Consider the following 19,663-nt stretch of genomic DNA (forward strand, 5'->3'; position numbering starts at 1 on the left):
GCGGAGCCCGAGGCCTGGAGCGGGTTGGAGGGGTTTGGGGGGGGGTAAGTGGCGAAGGAGTGTGGGATCAAGCTTAAGAGTTGGCTCTCCCCGGTGCCACGCGCGGCCTCCTCCGTTTCGGGACCCGCGCGCGCCCTGGAGCGTGGGGGGCCAGCTGGCGCGCGGGGTTGTCGGCTGCGCGCCCGTGCGCGCGCCCCTCCCCGCCCCGAGCCTTTGCAGGGCTCCGGTCTGCTCTGCTACCTCCCCCACCCGCCGCACTGGAGCGGGCGGGGTGTTCCCAAACCGCCAGGGCCGGAGGGGGAGGGGTATGAAGTCAGCGCCTCCGAGCAGGCCCCACCTCCTCGGGGCCGGCCCCGGAGCCCGCAGGGGAGACGGCCGACCTCGCGCTCCAACCCCGCGCCTTCGGTGGGGAGGGGCGGACGCGTCGCGCGGCCCCTTCCTCTCGCGATTTGCGTGCGGGTGGGGGCGTGCGGCCTCGTTCTCCAGTGGACCGGTGTGTTCTGTGCAAGGGGGAGGAGCAGCACTCTGTCCGCGGGGCCGCTGCTGACCCCGCCTCCCGGGCCGGGCGTGGGCGGGACCCGTTCTTTACTGGCAAAAGGGAGTTTGAGACTGGACCCCGGAGTGGAGTGGACTGCTGTCTCTCCCCGCCCCCCAAGTTGTCTATCGCCTCGGATTAGAAATGTCCTTCCTTAGAGGAAAATGTCCGTACCCAGGGAGGTGCGGGTTAACTGCACGACCCAAATCCCGTGTGGTTCTCGTTCCACCTTCACCCGGCGTGTACGTCTCGGGTGTTTCCGTAAGCCTTTCCCCCGAGTGTCTGATCATAAAGGAAGTAGGTGCCGCTAACCATGCTTGAGCCACATAATTTCAACAAGTTTGCTGCCACCCCCCCCCCCCCGCAGCGGTCGGTGGGCTCGCCCTTTGCAACCCTCCCGGCGATGGTATGGAATGTGCCATTTGAGGAGGAATGCGCTTTACTCCAGTCTTTTGAGGCCTTAAAGAGGAGAGCTGTTGTAAATACTCTTAATGTAAGGAGTGGCTGCTTTTGTATAGAGTTTTCTAACTAGATAAAGATTAAGTTTTTGAATGTTTTTACAGTTGTCGCTTCCCTTTCGTTCCAAGTTTTATGGGCAACGGGACGTATCTTACAAGAGTTCCAAAGAGTGCTTTGGAACCTGGGAAGGAGGGTTTTGTTGCTCACGGTTCTGTCTCCTAACCAGATGATCCGTTTACCCCTGGGGGTCTTGTGAGACTGCATATCCTACGCACTGGGTGGGAATGGGGACAGTGAGCTGGCTAGCTGAGTGCTTTTCTGCGCTCCAGTTTCAAGCCGTATTTCTGTAAACCATCTCGACTGTGAAAGTTCTGTTGGCCTTTGGGCAGAAGTTAGGATGGCTCTTTCAGATTATAGTTCGAATAGAGTTTTTTGGCATAACAGTTGATGAGTCCATCCCATTGGTTCAGGAAATTTTCTTTAGGATTAGGTAACATAGACATTATTATAAGGACTTCTTTTATTTGGAGCTTTTGTCTCCTGGAAGTAATTACTGTGTGGTAAAATTAAATTACTATTTTTTTCTCTTTTAGTTTTGATGACTTTATTTTACTGTAGTCACTTTCTTATATGTCTGAGTTTGTGGTCCCAGAGTTTCTGGAATGTGAACAGAACTTTTTTTTTAAAACTGGAAAACTTGGGTTTTTAATGTCACCATGTGGGGATAAATATGTTATTAAGCACATGTCATTAGTTTTTTGGAGGCATTTTCTTTTCTTTACTCGATATGTTAAAAATAATTTAAACTTGTTTATTGCCCTTAATTGAAAAATAAAGACTTCTTTTTTTTTGGTCACTTTCAAGTTACTAATTTCAGAGCAATTTGGTTTCTGGTTATAGTTTAGTGATAAAGTCTCTTTGTAACTATTTTTAAGAAGTCTTTGATATTCTCATAATCAATAATAAAGCAGAAATAATTAAACTTGAGTTTGGTGGTTTGTTAAATTTTTCAATAAAAAGTCTTGACTAAGGAAAATGCTATTGTTTGAAAGTATAATTGAAGACTTAATACTTACAGCATTTGACAAAAAATTACTGACATTAACTTGGTTTCGAAATGATCAATCTTGTTTAAAAACAAGCACATGTTGGAAAGATCATTGTCTTCTTTTGGCCCTTAGGCCTCTATGATTTTACCATTTTTCTGGTTCTCATTTTTACTATAAATACACTTTGTGTGTCCGTGGGGGTGCTGGGGTTTAAAGCCTTGATCTCATATTTTGCAAGCACTCTCACTTGAGTCACACCCCCACTAAATATTCATTTTTATTTTAATAGGAACCTAACATTTAAAGAGCAATTGGAAATGTACTAGTAGTTCTTTGACACTAATTTCTAAATGAAGCATACGATGAGCTGATTGGCCACAGCATGGTTGTCTGTGAACATCTGTCTAGCACATTATTTCTTTTCTATTTTTTTTTAATCTATGTTTTTTGGTTTTTTTGATTTTTTTTTTTTTTGGTGGAACTGAGTTTTGAACTCAAGGCCTTGTGCTTGCTGGGCAGGTGCTCCTACCACTTGAGCCACACCTCCAGCCCTCTTTTCTATTTTTATTTACCTATTTACTTCTGATGGTGGGGATGAAGCCCAGGCACTCATACATGCTAAGTAGATGTTCTACCATTGAGCTACATCTCCAGCTAGCACATCATTTCTAAGTAAGTTTTTTCATACAAGGTTTTTAGTGTGTATGACAGCTCAAGTATTTTAGACTTTAGATTAAAATTAATAGCATAAGAGTATAGTCCTGGGGCTAGGAAAAAAGTGAAGTAAACTCAGTACACAAGGGACCTGGACAAGTGAGGTACCCTGTAACACACACTAGCAGGTGTCAAGTTGAGACTAGAACCTGTTTTTACTAGTTTTGAGCCTTGTTAGTTCCCTTGCCACCAAAGTAATTTTCTGCTTGATAAATAGTAATGTTATTAATGTTGATTTGGTGGCATTTTTTTAACCTTTCAGAGTGGTTTCATGACTCAATCCTTGTGAGGAGGCAAAATGTCATTACTAACAAAAGATGAGAAAGTTTAAAAGGTTTGTTGACTTGCTTGGGTTAGAAACCAGGTTTCTTGATCAAGGTTAGTATATTCTCTAGGGAGGGATCCTGCTCCTTTATTGAAAGTGATCCACGTTATTGCAGATCAATCTATTTGTTCCTCTTTGTAACATAAGTGTGCTTGATATCTCATCTTTTGTTCAATGCTGGAGAACACAAAGAACCTTTGCCATTGAAAATTATTGATTAAAAGCTTAGGCTCTTAAAGGTTTATGATTATGGTGAGAATTAACAGTTTTCTCAAGATTCTAGATTGTTCTAGGATAATTGGGATGTATCTGAATTTTTTAAATATTCTTTATTAGCAAAAAAAATTTGTTCTCAATTCAGAGTAGCTTGGAATTTGTCATCAAGTGAGTACAGGAGGACACTTAAAATTTAGTGTCCTAATAAATGTGGTATGAGCCTGTTTTCTTATATCACACTGTCTTCCAGATGTGTGTGCATGCAAGAGAAATGTGATTTTTATTAACTTCAGATCTGTCACTTTCCTATAAAATATAAAATCTCATCTTTAGACTTTATCTTAAAAAACATTATCAAAGATAGATGTAACAAATTACAAAACCCGTGTAATGGGAGGAGTAAGTTTTATAAGAACATAAAGTATTCAACTTTTTCTCAACATACACTTCAGCTGAAAACTGTAATAATGCAATGTTTAAAATGTGGGCTTTCATAATAGCTTACTAGGAAAAATTAAGTCAGGCACTGTGGTAGAGACTTTCATTTTGTTTTAGTGAGATTACTTGTAATGTATATTATTTTTTTATTCCTCCAGAATAATAACAGATAACAAAACAAGCTTAACGCATGTTACTCAAAGTATTAGAATTTTAATAGCAGAGCCAAGATTTGAACCTAGATAAATTAAAGGGCAAAGCTAGCATTCTTTCATGGTACCACTCTTTCCTGCCTGGTATTTGCCATTAAAATGGTCTGGTTAGGGCTGGAGATGTGGCTCAAGTGGTAGAACACCAGCTTAGAAAGCACGGGTCCTGAATTCAAACCCTAGTACTTCCAAAAAATATTTTCTTTTTTTTTATTTAGTGAGTACATGCTTTATTTTTAATTTATTTTTTTCTGTTCTGGGGATTGAACCCAGAACTTTGTGTATGCTAGGCAAACCTGACTACATTCTGGGTTTTTGTTTATTTTGCTTTTTTTTTTTTTTAATTGTACTGGACTGGGGGCTGCATTCTACTTGTTTTTTCTTTTCTCCTTCAGTTAGAGTCTCTCTGTTTAACCCAACTCATCCTAGAACTCATGATCCTCCTGCCTCTGCCGCTCTTGAGTGTTGTGATTACCGAGGTGTGTCACCATACCTGGCCTGATTGCATTTTTTATACATAGGTTTTTACCACTATATAGAGAATATTTAGAGAGAACATGACCAAAGTGTTTTCATATGAGCACTTTTGTTTAGTACAATACTTTAAATATTTTTCATAAACTGGGGGCACGGCTCAAATGGTAGAGCACTTGCCTAGCAAGCACAAAGCCCTGAGTTCAAATCCTAGTACTGCCAGTATTTTTTTCAGAGAAATTTTAAACTAGTATTAAATTTAAAAGGCTGGTGCCTTACGCCTGCAATTCTGCAAATCGGGAAGCAAAGATCAGGAGGATGGAGTTTGCGACCAGTTGTGGGCAAATAGGTCGGGGGACTCTATCTTGAAAATACCCAACAGAAAAATAGGGCTGGGAGTGGCTCAGGTGGTAGAGTATCTGCCTAGCAAGCCTGAGGCCTTAAATTCAAACTCCAGTGCTGCTTAAAAAAAAAAAAAAAAAAAATTAGGATTTCAAGGACTAAGTCCAAGTCCAGTTCTTCATAGCTCTGATACCCAAGGAGAGAAAGTGTAGAGGTTAATAGCAAGGCTGGATTTAGACTATAAATCTTATCCACTTTACATCCTATTAGACTTATATTTGCTGTAATTGATTCCACAGAGGATGTATTATGTAGGTCTATATCCCTCGTTTGAAACCATTGGGGCCATTGTGTTTGGGAATTATGTTTTTAAAAAGATTTTAAAAGGAATCAGTACATATACTATAAAATACCATTGCTGATCTGGAATACTCTGATAATCAAACACATTAATACCTGGACTAGGGGCATGGCTCAAGTGGTAGAGCGCCTACTTTTCAAGTGCAAAGCCCTGAGTTCAAACCCCAATCCCAGCAAAACAAATACCTAGTGAAAATTTTGAATTTTTACACTAAATACAGATTGTAAAAATCCTCACATTTAGGTCAAGTCAGGGTTTGTCACCATGTAAATTTGGTGGTGGGGAGGGAAGACTTTAGTTTTCATAACTTAAGTTTATTTCTAAACTTTTTAATTTTTGCTACAGGGGTTTAAAGTGCCTTGGCTTGCTAGACAGGCACTCTACCAATTGAGCCATGTTCCCAGCTCTGAATTTCTAAATTTTGAGTTAAGAATTGTAGATTTTTAACAGCATAAATTGGAAAAAGAAAAATCACTTCCACACGATACAGCTGTCATTTACTGAGCAACTCTTAGGTGCCAAATATTCTGCCAGGTACTTTATACATATTTTAAAATCATGCAACAAATCTTCAAGCAAGGTATATATTACTCTTTCATGTGTGAGGCCTGGGGCTTTGGGAAAATTAAGTAACTGGTATACTTCCTCTGACTGCTAAGAGTTGAAGCAAGAATTTGAATCCAAGTGTGAACAACCCAAAACCAGCGTGATTTTATGTGACACAGTCATAAGGTGTTCTCATAGTGGTAGCACACTGTCTTCTTTGGAAAGGATTACAGTTCTTAATGGGACTTGTGGGGAGGAATAACTAAGCTTATGGAGAGTGGGGGCAGGTGGAGAAAAGGACAATTTCCTGGAGGAGGGAGTGAATATGGGAAGGACTAAAGAAGATGTACTTAGGGAGAAAAAGTGCCATGTTTAGTGTGAGTGGGGGGAAATATATGTCAGGTAGCGTTTTAAGTTTAGGCATTTAATAATAGAGCATTTCCTCTGACTAAAAGAAGTGAATAAATTCCAAAGCCACCTAACAGACAATACAAGAAGACTATAGGCTTGTTTTACATAAAAATAAAGGCACAAAAAATAAATAAAGGCACTGGTTTTTTGCCTTTATTTTTCACACTATTAGCTAGCTAAATCCAGTGACTATTAAAAAAGTATCACATGATCAAGTAAAGTCTGTCTAAGAAACAAAACAATCTATCACTAATAATAGTAAAAGGTTTAAAAAAAAACCAGACTGGCAGAATGGCTCAAGTCATAGAGTGCCTGCGTGGCAAGCATAAAGCCCTAGTTCAAACTCCAGTTCCACCAAAAAAAAAAAAAAAACAGGACATTTGAAAAAAGACTGGACACCTATTACATAATGTATTAAAATTAGAAGGAAATTAAGATTAAAATTAGGAGTTAGTTTAACTTTACGAAGGTTACAAATTTAGTACTAATCTTAAGTAGTAAGACAAATTCTTAGGAGAGGTAGCAGTGGAACAGCAATCGAAATCCTTAGTATTGGGAGACTTAAGGTCCATCCTCAATATCATCTCTGTATAATGGTGATATTGAACTCTAATGGGATAATAGCACTCTGCACTTACAAAGCAATTTTCAAAGCTTTTTCTTTTCAGTTTCTTAAAAAGTACCATTCATTATTGAGAAGGGTGATTTCAAATAAAGGTTTTTGTATTTTGGAGTTTCAGTTCTGTTTTTTCCAAAAATACAAAACCGGGCCATTATACAGTGTAACTCTGGGACATCTTCCCTTCTGTAATCCATGTGAGCGCTCCTCAAGCTGTGTGATGCACAGTCTGCATAGCCAGATGAGTTGCTTTGCAAACTTTGGCTACTTGAATTTACTAATAAAGGTATTACTGTTACAAAGTGTCAATTCCATTTGCATTTAAAAATTTTCATCTACAAAGAGAAATGTGACCTCATTACTTTATTCATAAGTAGCTTTGTTAATTTTTGAGACTAGACACAACACCTAGGAGACTCCCTTGTACACAATAGGAAGAGATCTTTGAATTAGTGCAGAACCACATTGGTCAGATTGGGCATCCTTTGTTTCATTGTGAAAAATCTGTTATTACTAGGAAGTGAAACTGATTTATAGAATCCATTGCCATGTTTTTAAATAAGTACTATTTAGTCATAATTATAGGTCTTTGGAATACTTTAGATGAAGAGACAATGGCTGCCAAGGGTGTCTGAACTAGGTATTGTATGTTTTCAGTTGTTTCTTAGCATATGCATTTTTAAAATTTGGTGCTTGCTCACTTATGTGTTAAGCAAAGCAGCTTTCCAGCTGCTTTGGTTTGGAGTGTAGAATCTTTGATTTGTCAAGATACAGTGATCTGGAAAATGAACTACTTTATTATTATATTGTACTGGGAGTACATTGTGGCATTTACAAAAGGTCTTACAATATATCATCATTCTCCTTTATGCCCCCCTAAAAATGAATTTATTGAGAAACAAAAAAGCTTGAAAAAGTAGAAGTCCATCCTGTTATTTGTTGGGATGGGATAACAGACACAGCAGGCTTTTTCCAAGGATGTGACACAGCTGTAAAAATTCATAACACAAAATATACACTCTTTGAATGATTACTGTTTTCTAGCAAGACATATGGTTCTCTAAAGTCAGAGACTATTAGAAGCATTGCCTTGTCTATCATTTTGACATAGATAACTATCTTAATTTACAGTTTTAAAGTTTTGGATGAGGGATTACTAAACACAAAATTCGATATCTACCTTACTTTCATGAAATGGGATTCTAGGTCCTCTTCAGAGGTGATGTGGGCCTCTTTAACACACTCCTCTTACAGCCTATCAGAACTGTGCCTCATTTACCTTAGTTCTATCCTTCCTCAAAGTCACAAGTGTTTTTTTCTGTGTTACAGAGCTGCCTCTCACTTCTTCAGTGTGTTTCTCCTCCATTGTAATGACTCAGTACGCCTAACTGTCAGGCTACAGATTTGGCCCTGGTGATTGGGCTACATGATTTGTAAGATTTCATTGGGTTTCCAAAACCCTGCTGCAAGCCAAGACTCAGTGATAATGTTCACATCTGAGACCCATTTTAATGCTTCTGTCTCACCCATTTTAAGCTTTTATTGGGGAAAATCTGTCCATTTTATTTATCAAATTTTATTGTACACTCATTGAAAGTTCTGTGTGACTTTGAAAGAAAATATTTTCCTGGTCCCACTCCCTGGCGTGACTCTGCCCTGAGATCCCTAGGAGAAGACCCCGCAGCCGCCATCTCTTCCTTCTTTCCAGGCCTCAACTCAGCTCTCCTTTTCCACTCCTGCACTTTCTTCAGTTTTGAAGTCGCAGCCACCCTGCCGGGCTCTCAGAGAATGGTCGGAGTGAAGCCAGTCGGAAGCGATCCGGATTTCCAGCTGAAGCTGAGCAGCGCAGGCTCCAGACTCATGGTGGTCAAATTCACCATGAGGGTGTGGACCGTTGTCTAAGGATTGCCCCAGCATTCAATTCTATAAATAATATCCACAAGCTGTTTTCTTAGAAGTAGATGTACATTGGTGTCAGGGAACAGCTGCCACCAACAATGTACCAGCAACACCTACATTTTTGTTTTTCTGAAACAAAGTGAGAATTGATCAATATCAAGGAGCAGATGCTGTGGGATTAGAAGAAAAAATCAAGCAGCACTTAGAAAATGACCCTGGAAGCAGCGAGGACACAGATATTCCAAAAGGCTATATAGATTTAATGCCTTCTGTTAACAAAGCGGGTTGAGAATGTCTTAATGAAAGTGATTAGCATGGGTTTGACAAATGTTAAGGAAAAGACATGACCTTGGAATCTGACTGTGATGAACAGCTACTTATTACTGTGGAGTGCAATCAACCGGTTAAACTTTATTCCTTGAGATTTCAAGGGCCTAAATATGTAAACATTTTTATCAGCTTACCGCAATCCATGGATTTTGAAGAGACAGAAAGAAGTGAACCAACTCAAGCTTTGGAGCTGACAGAGGATAAAGAAGATAGCATTGTTCCACCTTTTTTTGTTAAGTGTCAGAACATTAGCAGTGTAACTATATTTGTTCAGTCTAATCAAGGTGGAGAAGAAACAACAAGAAATTGATATTTTACTTTTATTGGTTCTCCAGTCCAAACAACAAACATGAATAACTTCAAACGAGTAGTTGGCAAAAAAGGAGAAAGCCACTAAGATACAAAAGACACTGGAAGACCTACTGCAATCAGATTTGCAGCTCCTGGATAATTGCTTGATTCTCTGTAGAAACTGTCAGTGTTTCATTGTTTGCCATTACCAATAAATCATTGCTTTTGTTCAGATGATATCACTAGTGTTTCTATTGTAATCTTGATACATGCAGTTGTAAATAAAAGTCATTACTTTTGGCAAGCGTAAATTTTGTCATTATGCATAAATATTTTCACTTGCCTTTTGTTTGAATATTTGCCAGCTTCTGATTTTAGCAGAGACTTAAGTGTCTGGCAGCATATTGTTTGAAAGCTACTTTCTGTCTTCAGAGGATCAACACTGTTGTAAGGAATTAAGGAGTACTTGTGTACATGTACACATAGAATGACTATGATAAATGGACTTGCACAGCTAACCTTGCTCAAACAAGTGCTGACTTCTATTTTTATTAAAAGACATTTGGGTATCTGGGCTATATTGAGTATACTCATATTATAAACTGCCAGAAATAAATAGGTTCAATAAGATTTAAGTACTCTTACCTAAAGCAATTAGTTAATGGTCTACAAGTTCTCATACCAAGATTTTAATATGGTCTGTATAAACCTTAATTTGAATCAGACATTTTCTTTACTAATAGAGAAATACTGAATTCAGACAGGAAAAATACGGTACATTTAACAATAGAAATTATTTTCTTTAATCCAGTATTATCTGAATTACCAAAACACGCAGAGTATATACAGAGGTCATGAAAATGAGTTTGTAAAAAGTTATATTTAAAAGATGATTCACAGAAGCTGGCTAAATATCTGTCCTTTATTCTTTTAATCTTAAAATTGTAAGCTAGAAAGTCTTGGCAAATTTAATTTTTAAATTTCTAAATATTTTTTAAATTAAGTATTTTAAAGAATATGTAAGAGTCTTATATACTCTTTCAGTTAATAAATTGAGAGCATTCTTGTGTAGAAATAAAGTAGCAATACTGTTTGCCCTTTGAGACCAATGTATTTATACATGATTTTGAAGAAATTATGAGTTTTAATGTCAAAAGTGGTTTTCTGAAACCCAAGTGTCATTAGGTAATGCTTAGTTCATTTGTATGTGAACACAGTAACTGGTCTATGCTGATGTCATATTGTATGTCTTTCAAAAATTTTGTTGCCTTGGGTTAAGTTGGTGGCAGATAGGCAAAAAATAAAAGTTTATAATACTCCTAATATAGACCATCTCAGGTTAATTACACCTGAAATTAAGGTTAAGATTAATATCAATGGCTTTGGTTTATACTTTTGTATACTTAGCCTTTTTTGGGTAGTTGTTAAAGTGCCTCATCTTAAGTATTGATGACCTTATCCTATTTATACTTGACAATTTGATGAAAAAAAGTAATTTCATATTTGTAAAGGATCGAGCATCAGATTTATATTATTTATGTGACTCTTATATAACTCAGTTGGTTGCAGTATACATACATTCCATAATCAAATTGTAAATAGTGAAAAATGATGTTTATAGCTAACTGTAGATTGTTTCACTTATAGGAAGTTTTACTATTACAAGTAAACATGCATAGTTGACATTATTTTTAAAGTATTTTCCTATGTGGTGGAATTGAAATGGCAGTCAGTCATAAAGTACTGTGTGACTTTATGTGACTATAGGGAATAAGAAGTGTTAATTAAGAATTAATACTTAACTAGACTTAGCCATTAACCAGTAGGTCAAAGTGTTTAGTAGGATGACTGACATTTGTCTAATAAATGTGTCGGGCTCATCATTCAAGCCTTCTTAGAATTTAGCTTTCTCATTTGAAAAACCTAGAAGCTTTTTCCTTTAATTTTTTTGTTTGTTTGATTTCCTGTTCCTTGTGCATGCTAGACAAGCACTTCTACCACTGAGCTACGCCCCCAGCCCTATACTGCTTTTATGTTTAGACAACTGTGTTTCATTTTGCTTATTAGGGAGACTTTGTTTGAACAAAAAAGTGTCAATTGCTAAAAAGTTCACTGATTTAAATGAACTCATTTCTTTTTCAAGATGTTTATAGAGCAGTGTGCCATGGCTCACGCCTGTAATCCTAGCTACTTAGGAGGCTGAGATCAGGAGGATTACAGTTTGAAGTCAGCCTGGGCAAATAGTTCTCAAGACCCTATTGGGGGGCAGGGAATCACCAAAAAGGGCTGGAGGAGTGGCTCAAGGTGTAGACCTTGAGTTCAAGGGAAAAGTTTTTTCAGGAGGTATAAGTCAGTAGTAGAATACTTGCCTAACATGCACGAAGTCCTGGGTTCTATTCCAACACTGCAACAAAAGGAAGAAAAGGAGGGAGGAAAAGTTTATTAGATCAAGAGAATTCTGTGAAAATACTGTTTTTGTTTTCTTTCTCTTGTTTTCTTTTACTTGTGAGTAAGACCAGACATACAAGCAGTTTGATAGCTCAGTGGGATGGATTAGTTTCTCACTAGTCTACCTAGAGAGGACTGACCAATAGATGGATGTCAGCCTGGAGACTATTTCCATTGGTGCCTTAAAGGACTGTCTTTTTCATAATGACATAGATGAGTACTTTAGTGGAATACTCATCAAATTATAATAAGTTGGAAAAGATAAATCATATGTTGAAATGGCAGAATCAGGGTACCAAAAGTTCTTAAATTTGGGGGGAAAAAAAGGTTTTAGTTACTAGAATTGCAGTTTGTTGTGGGGGCAATACTGGGTTTTTGTTTGTTTTGTTGAACTCAGGCTTTGTCCTTGCTGTACTACTTAAGCCCCCTCATCTTTTTTAAAAACCATATTATGTTTACTTCTGGGCACTATTTGACAGACTTAACTACATCTGATGTGTGGAAGAGCACAACTAGAGCATAAAGAAGTACTTAAAATATGTTATGAATGGCTGTTTAAAGAATCCTCATATTTAGCTCCAATGAAAACCAGTGGAAATAATCGTAGATTTTAAGGGATTCTCTGAGGAAGAAGGGGAGGAAAAGGGCTTAGAGTGGGTAGGGCTAGGTAGATCCAGTTAGTGGACAGTGGAGGCCGATTTCACCTCACTGTGAAGACTTACTGGAATTTTCTTAGCATTAGTTAGTTGCCTTGGAGATCGTGAGACTTCTCATTCTCTTCTAGAAATAGTCATTGACAGGATGCAGGGTTGGATTAGATTGTTCAGGTAGGGTCTAATAGCTCTAACACATATGCTGTCCCTACTTCCTTACCACCACCAAATTTTGATATGTTTTATGAGGTTAAATTTAAAGTGTTTTTTAAAAAAGTTTTTGAGCTGGTTATGGTGATGCATGTTTGTTTGTACTCTCAGCACTCGAGCGGCAAAGGCAGGAGGATCCAGTCTGGATTACATAGCGAGACCATGACTCAAAAAAATTTCTTTAGATTAAAGTGGAAGAACATTCTTCTGTGGCTATACATCAATAATAAAATTTTTTATTAAGGTAAAACAAAGGAGTTGTGAACCTTATGGTTGTTTAGGTACAATTTTCTCTAAGTGCTTTTTTTCTTCTTTTAAAATGTTGATATGCACCAATAAATTTATGTCAAAGCCCAGTAGTAGTGGGTTGTGACCTATGGATGAAAAGCATTGTTCTGCAGGATCTTATTCATCTGATGAAATTAGATATTAGCCACTAAGACAATTAATGGAAAGAACTATGTTGGCTATTGTGGGTTTCTCAAAACTCAGGATTTGAAAAGCTTTTTTCTGGTGGTACTGGGGTTTGTACTAAAGGCTTCATGCTCACGAAGCAGGTGCTCTACTGCTTGAGCCACACCTCCAGTCCATTATTTTTCCTCTGGTCATTTTGGAGATGGGGGTCTCTTATCCTGTTTGTTGGGGCTGACCTCGAACCACAATCCTCCCAATTTCAGCCTACCAAGTAACTATGATTACAGACATGAACCACTGGTTCCTGGCTGAAAAACATTTTTTTTTAAAGTGCCTTATGAAAAGCTTGTTAAATTCTAGAAAGTTTAGCAAAGTCAGTTTTTTATAACAGTAATTAACTTCTTCAGGATAAAAGTGTCAGTACAATCAACATTAATAATACAGTAGATTGTTTAAGAGTCTCTTGGGTTTAATTTAAGAAAATAACTGTGCTCTTTAGTATAAAGGTTAGGGTGCCCATAATTAAATATGGGATCATATTTAAGTTTCATTACCCATCTTTCCTCACCTAGAGTTTACTTGTTATTTCTATATTCAGGTGTGCAGACTTACTACAAAGTAGAGCTAGATTCTCTGGTCACCCGTTTTCTTGCCTTTAAAATTATGGGGGTTAAATGACATAATTTCAAAGATAAGGCAGTTTCCATTTCTGTGTGTGATCCTTAGCTCTTCAGAACAGAATGTTGGTTCACATGCCAGGAATATTGTTTTTGTTACAATAAAGAAAAACTTTTTGGGATGAACTTTGTCAATATTTAGTAGAAAGAAGTTAATTAAGACAGTGGAGTAATAAAGTCTTATTGCCTTTAAATTGCTTTGAATTGTCTACCTTTAGTGCCAGACATCTTTTAGAGTGCTTTGTCTATCTGCTCACTTTACCTTTTATTTCTCTGCACTTTAAACACATACAAAAGTGGAGGCTTCCCATCTCAAAGAACTGTGGAACCCCCTGGCGGTGGGCAAAGAGACACCTCATTGGTAGTGGTGTTCTTACATCACTCAGGGGCAGAGCAGATGACAGTCCTTTGTTCATCCTAGCTTGGTGCCTGGGTCAGTGGCCAAGGCTATTTCATGCCTAGGGCACATTTTTTAAATTAAAAAAAAAGACCTGTGGAGATCGTCCAGCAGTAATTGGGTTCATTGTGATCAAGTTACTTTATTTTTTGGTGCTGGAGTCCAAACCCAGAGCTTTGTGCATATTAAGCACGATTTCCACCACTGGGCTACAGTCTAGATACAGAGATTATATTGGATTTGGGGGGGGGTTGTGTTTTGTTTCGGTGCTAGGGTTTGAACTCAGTGTCTTACCACTTGCTAGGCAGGTGCTTAACCACTTGAGGCACTGCACGAGCAGGATTACATCAGTTTTTAAAATAGGTAGAGGCACATAATCGAAATCTTAACATTTTTGTATACCTGTGTTTTATATTACACATTTGTTTTCCTTGTTGCATTGCACTTTTTCTTTAATGCAGACTTTTAGAGTTGTTTAGATGGAATTTTTGCTGATTGGAGTGATGGAAGTTGATAACTCATTTGCCAGCTTTAAAATAGCTACTATTTGCTACTTTTTCTGACCTAAATGGTCCGAAATGCCATAATCCAGAAATAACTTAGTATAAAAATAGGAAGATAAAAGTAATAATAACTACTATTTATTGGGTAGTTATTATCTACCTGGCAGTCATTTATTCTCAGAATAATACTGAGAGATTGGTACTGTTCTTATTTTACAGTTGAGGAAACAAGTTCAATGAGGGAAAATTACTTAAGGATATACTAGTAATTGGCAAAAATTAGTATTTAAATCCAGTTCAAAACCTGGGTTTGGGTTTATTTTTTATTTTTTGGCAGTACTGGAGTTTGAACTGAGGGCCTGGTGATCACTAGGCAGGTACTCTACCACATGAGCCCTGTCCCCATCCCTTTTTGCTTTGGTTATTTTGGTTATTTTGCCTGGACCATGGATCCTCCTCCTACTTAGGCCTCCCGAATAGCTGGAATGACAGGTGTGAACTACCATACCCACCTTTTTTTGTTGAGATGGTGAGATGAGAGTGTTGCTTGCTTTTTGTTCCCGCCTGGCCTAGAACCTCAGTTCTTCCAAGTTCCACCTCCTAAGTAGCTGGGATTACAGATCTGAGCCACCACACTTGCAAGTCTTTTTTCTGTGCTATATTAAAGTTTTGTATTGTAGTTGTTGATACTCATTATATCCCGAAGAGTTAGTTTAGTTTAGCTTTGGTATTTAAGTAATAGTTTTTTGTTTGTTTGTGGGTTTTGTTTATTTTGTTAAGGTAGGGTCTCACTCTGTAACCCAGGCTGGCCTCAATTTGGAATCCTCCTGCCTCAGCTTCCAATGTGCTGGGATTATAGATGGTACCACATCTAACTCTTTTATTTTTATTTATTGTTATTTTTAGTAAGGGAGATAATAAGAGTTTATTAAAGGTAAGGGAAAGGCATTACATAAAGCATGGTGACCCCGTCAGACCAGGTGGGATGTAAGCCCACATCCAGCTCTTAAGTAATAATATTTTGGCAAGCTATGATTGTTTTGTTTTGGTTTTTTTCAGCCAGTAGTTGAACTTCTTAGGCCCTTGGACTTGTTTTTTGAGATATTCATACTAAATAGTGCAGGCTGGCCTCAAGCTTATGATTCTTCTCCCTGTCTTCTGCATGCTGGGATTACAAGCATGTACTACCCACTCACCAGCTCTTAAATATTATTATTAAGCATTGGGTTTCTACTGTAATGTAGCTTCTCAGTTTCCAGTTTTTCTGGGAACAAGTTCATCAAAAATGTATGTCAGCCCTAAAGAAGGCAAATCTTCAAATAAGATTGTTTCTTTAGTATTGGTGGGGGTTGGTTCCCAGAGCAAAGTTTGTAGATACTCAAGTCCCTCACAAAATGACATATTTGCATATGACCTATGCATATCCTCCTGTGTATTTTAAGTAATCTAAGATTATTTTAAAGCATACAACGTAAATGCTATATAAATAGTTGCCACACTGTGTTTAGGAAACGTCCACAAAACATGTGTATGTCTTCGATAGAGGTGGAGTTTTCCATTAACACTATTTTCAGTCTATGGTTGGTTGAATACCCACAGATTCAGAGGGCCAACTATAGTGGAAATTAGTATGCTGTTTTTAAGAAATATCTTTAGAAGGCAGGACATACTTGGGAAGTAACTAAATCAACTTTATTTATTTATATTTTTGGTGGGACTAGGGTTTGAACTCGGGGCTTCATGCTTGCAGAGCAGACGCTCTACCACTTGAGCCACACCTCCAGTCCAGACATACTTGGGAAGTAAACCAAATTATTTATAAGTCATTATAAAGACTTTTGAACAGCCCAGTTGCCATAGATACTTTTTTCTTTTCCCTTATTAGCATTTATGAATGGCTCATTTGTTTTGACTAATTGCCCTCAGCAAGATAGGACTGCTTCTGTACTCATATTTTGGTTTACTCCAGTTTTACAGTTTTTGTGATTAAGTAACATTATAAGATCATTCTTAGAATTCTGCCTATTTTCAGATCATCAAAAGCTAAAATATTTTGTGTTTTAAAGGAAGAGATGGTTTTTCTGTGTAATCCAGGCTGGTCTCAAACTCATGATTCCTCCTGCCTCTGCTTCCTGAGTATTGGTATTAGAGGTGTTGGCTTTTTGTTACTGTGACACAATACCTGAGATAACTTAAGGGAGGAAGGATTGTGACTTACGGTTTCAAAGGTTTTGGTTCATGGTAGACAGGAGGCAGAGAGGGGCAAGGGAGGAACCAGGGCCTACCCATAGTGACCTTCCTTTAAGTAGGCCCCACCTCCAAATAATGCCATTATTATAAGTCCATCAATAGATTAATATACTTTCATGATCATGCCACATTACAAAAGCCTGGCAACCAAGCCATGTGTCCTTTGGGGGTATGCTTCCTATCCAGACCATAATATCTGCCCCTGGCCCCTAGAGGTTCATGTCCATCTGAACTAAATGCATTTAAGTTCCCAAAGTCTTCTCTGAGACTCAAGTCAGACTCTTTAACTGTGAGCCCCTATCAAAACAAGTCACATACTCAAACATAACAACTGCACCAATAAATATTCTCATTCCAAAAGGAATAGAATACCATGGAAAGATCTGTCCAAATAAGACCAAAACCCATCAGGGAACATTTTAAATCCTGTAACTTCATGTTTGATATCCAGGGCATGTGGTAACATGATGTGAGCTTCAGAGGACTTGGGTAGCCTTTTCTCTACAGCCTTGCCAGCTGCAGCCCACATGGCCTCTCCCCTGGGCTGACTCTGCTCACTGCCTGCAGTTTGGCAGGAGTTCCACATTCCTGGCATCTCTTTAACTTCCTGGGGTCTCCATTGCAGCTTCGGCTTCTCTCTTAGGACTTTCACACTTTGCCCTCTTCCACACATTGTCTGGTCTCCCAGGCCTTCCTTGGAAATCTCTGTGGAAGCCTCTGTGCCTCACAACTCTTGAATTATGTGTACCTGCAAAACCAGCATCACAGGGATGATGCCAAGGTCTACAACCAGCCCAAACAGTGGCCAGGCAACCTTAGACTACACCTGTAGCAGCCCAGATGGTTGAATGCAGGAAAACATTTCTTTGGGTAGCACTGTGCAAGCAGAGTAGAGCTCTGTTCTCAAAGCAAAGTCTTTCACAAATAAGTTTGTCCTGTTATTGTCTTGTGGGTCTGGCCAATTCCTAAGATGTCATCAAGGCATGTTTCCTATTGTCCTTCTGCAAAATAGTTGACTTCTTTTTTATTGGTACTAATCTCTTTAGAAACTACACCACCCTTCTCTTAGGTTAAAATTACATTCACACTATTGTACAACAAATCTCTAAAACTCCTCATCTTACAGAATTGAAGCTGTGCAGTTAAACAACTCCCCTTACCCTCTCTTCTAACTCCTGGCAGTCACCATTCTACTTTTTTTTTTTCCAGTATTGGGGCTTGAACTCGGGGCCTTCACCTTGAGCCACTCCACCAGCCCTATTTTTGTGAAGGACTTTTTTTTGAGATAGGGTCACCCAAACTATTTGCCTGGGCTGGCTTTCAACTGAGTAGCTAGGGTTATAGGCGTGATCCATTGGCACCGAGCTAGCCATTCTACTTTATATCTCAATGAATTTGACTAATCTGTGTCCTTCATGTAGGTGGGATTAATAGGTCTTTTATTCTTTTCTTTTTTTTTTTGTGGTGGTGCTTAGGTTTGAACTCGGGGTTTCATGCTTGCTAGGCGGGCACTCTACCATTTGAGCCACTGCACCAGCCTCTTTTTTTTTTTTTTTTTGACTGAGGTTTGAACTCAGGGTCTTATGTTTGTTAGGCAGGTCCTCTACCACTTCAACTACTACCCCAACCCCAGTAGTCATGTATGTTAATACATGACTTTGGTAATATAAACCCATCAAATATAATAAAACAAAATAAAAATAGTTTTGGTAAAATAAAGAAAAATGGAAGGCAAAAAATTCTTAGAATCTTCCCTCCCTCATTCTAAAGTTGAGGATAATAACAATACTTTTCTCACTATGTAAACCCCAAATATGTTTTCAGAATTTATTCCAACCCCACTTCATCCTTACATACAAAAAATGATAGACCAATGCTTCCATTCTGACTGTTCTGACTTTGACTTAATCTATATCACCAAGACATTCCTTCTACATAGGGTTTAAGTGTAGCTGGTAGCATTTGGGTTTGCAGTTGTAGTACACGTTATCCAAGGCTCTTTTTCTGACTCGTCTGTTTTGAGTTCTAACATAAGCTTTCCTCTAAAGGAGGAATTTCAAACTTTTAGATTCAGAATACAAAGTTGGAAAACTGAAATTAAGGTTTGTTTGACGTGACCTGACCTGGTATAGGAAATACTTGAAATCATTAGTCAAGTAGATGGTTACATAAGTTTGTGAGGCTTTCATAGGTTTGTTTTGTTTTGTTTTTTTAATTACATCCCTTTGGGATGGGAGGGTCAGTATTCTCCCTGGTAGCCCAGGCTGGCCTGGAACTTCTGATGCTCCTGCCTCAGTCTTCTGAGTGCTGGGATTACAGCCTGCACCACCATACAAAGCATCTTTTGGGCTGACAGAGTGGCTCAAGTTCTGACTTAAAACCCCAATACCTCTAAAAAAAACAAACCTTTTGTTAATTTTTTTTCCTTCTTCTTCGTAAGGCCTAATTTAGTATTACCGTAATTCTTATGCATTATAATATTATATATAATAGTTACAAAGGCTTTTGCCATGAACAAAAGCTTAGCAGGAATCTTTTTATCAAGTACAGGTGTTTGTATGTATAGCAGTAAGAATGAATAACGTTTAAATATTTGAGTTGTAAATGTGGAAGCTCTTAATTTATATGGTGTTTCTATAATGTACTTATGAATTGGTTTGTTTGCTCTTACATGTGTTTTGGGAGGTGGTTTCATGGGGAAGAATGGTTGCTATCACTGAGTGAACAATATAAGTATAGTTTTACTTGGATTAAGCTGCACACTCTTGTAACAATGTGAAGTGTTTGGGCTATTAAAAAATTTTCAGAGAGCTAACACAGTTTATGAAATAATATATTCTGATGTTTTAGAAATCTTAAATTTTATTTGTGATCTAAATTAGAGTCTCTTCTT

General features: G+C 38.2%; 1 protein-coding gene and 2 pseudogenes across 2 annotated transcripts in view; all 3 read left to right on the plus strand.

Moving 5' to 3' along the window:
- The window catches only part of Nucks1 (nuclear casein kinase and cyclin dependent kinase substrate 1), a 33,593-nt gene that overhangs the window by 268 nt on the left and 13,662 nt on the right, over positions 1-19,663 (plus strand). The window lies entirely within an intron of this gene.
- LOC141413965 (thioredoxin-like protein 1 pseudogene) lies at positions 38-19,652 on the plus strand (annotated as a pseudogene).
- Positions 13,948-14,091, plus strand: LOC141414516 (small nucleolar RNA SNORA48; annotated as a pseudogene).

This window comes from Castor canadensis, chromosome 11 (genome assembly GCF_047511655.1).
Source record: "Castor canadensis chromosome 11, mCasCan1.hap1v2, whole genome shotgun sequence".
Taxonomy (NCBI): domain Eukaryota; kingdom Metazoa; phylum Chordata; class Mammalia; order Rodentia; family Castoridae; genus Castor; species Castor canadensis.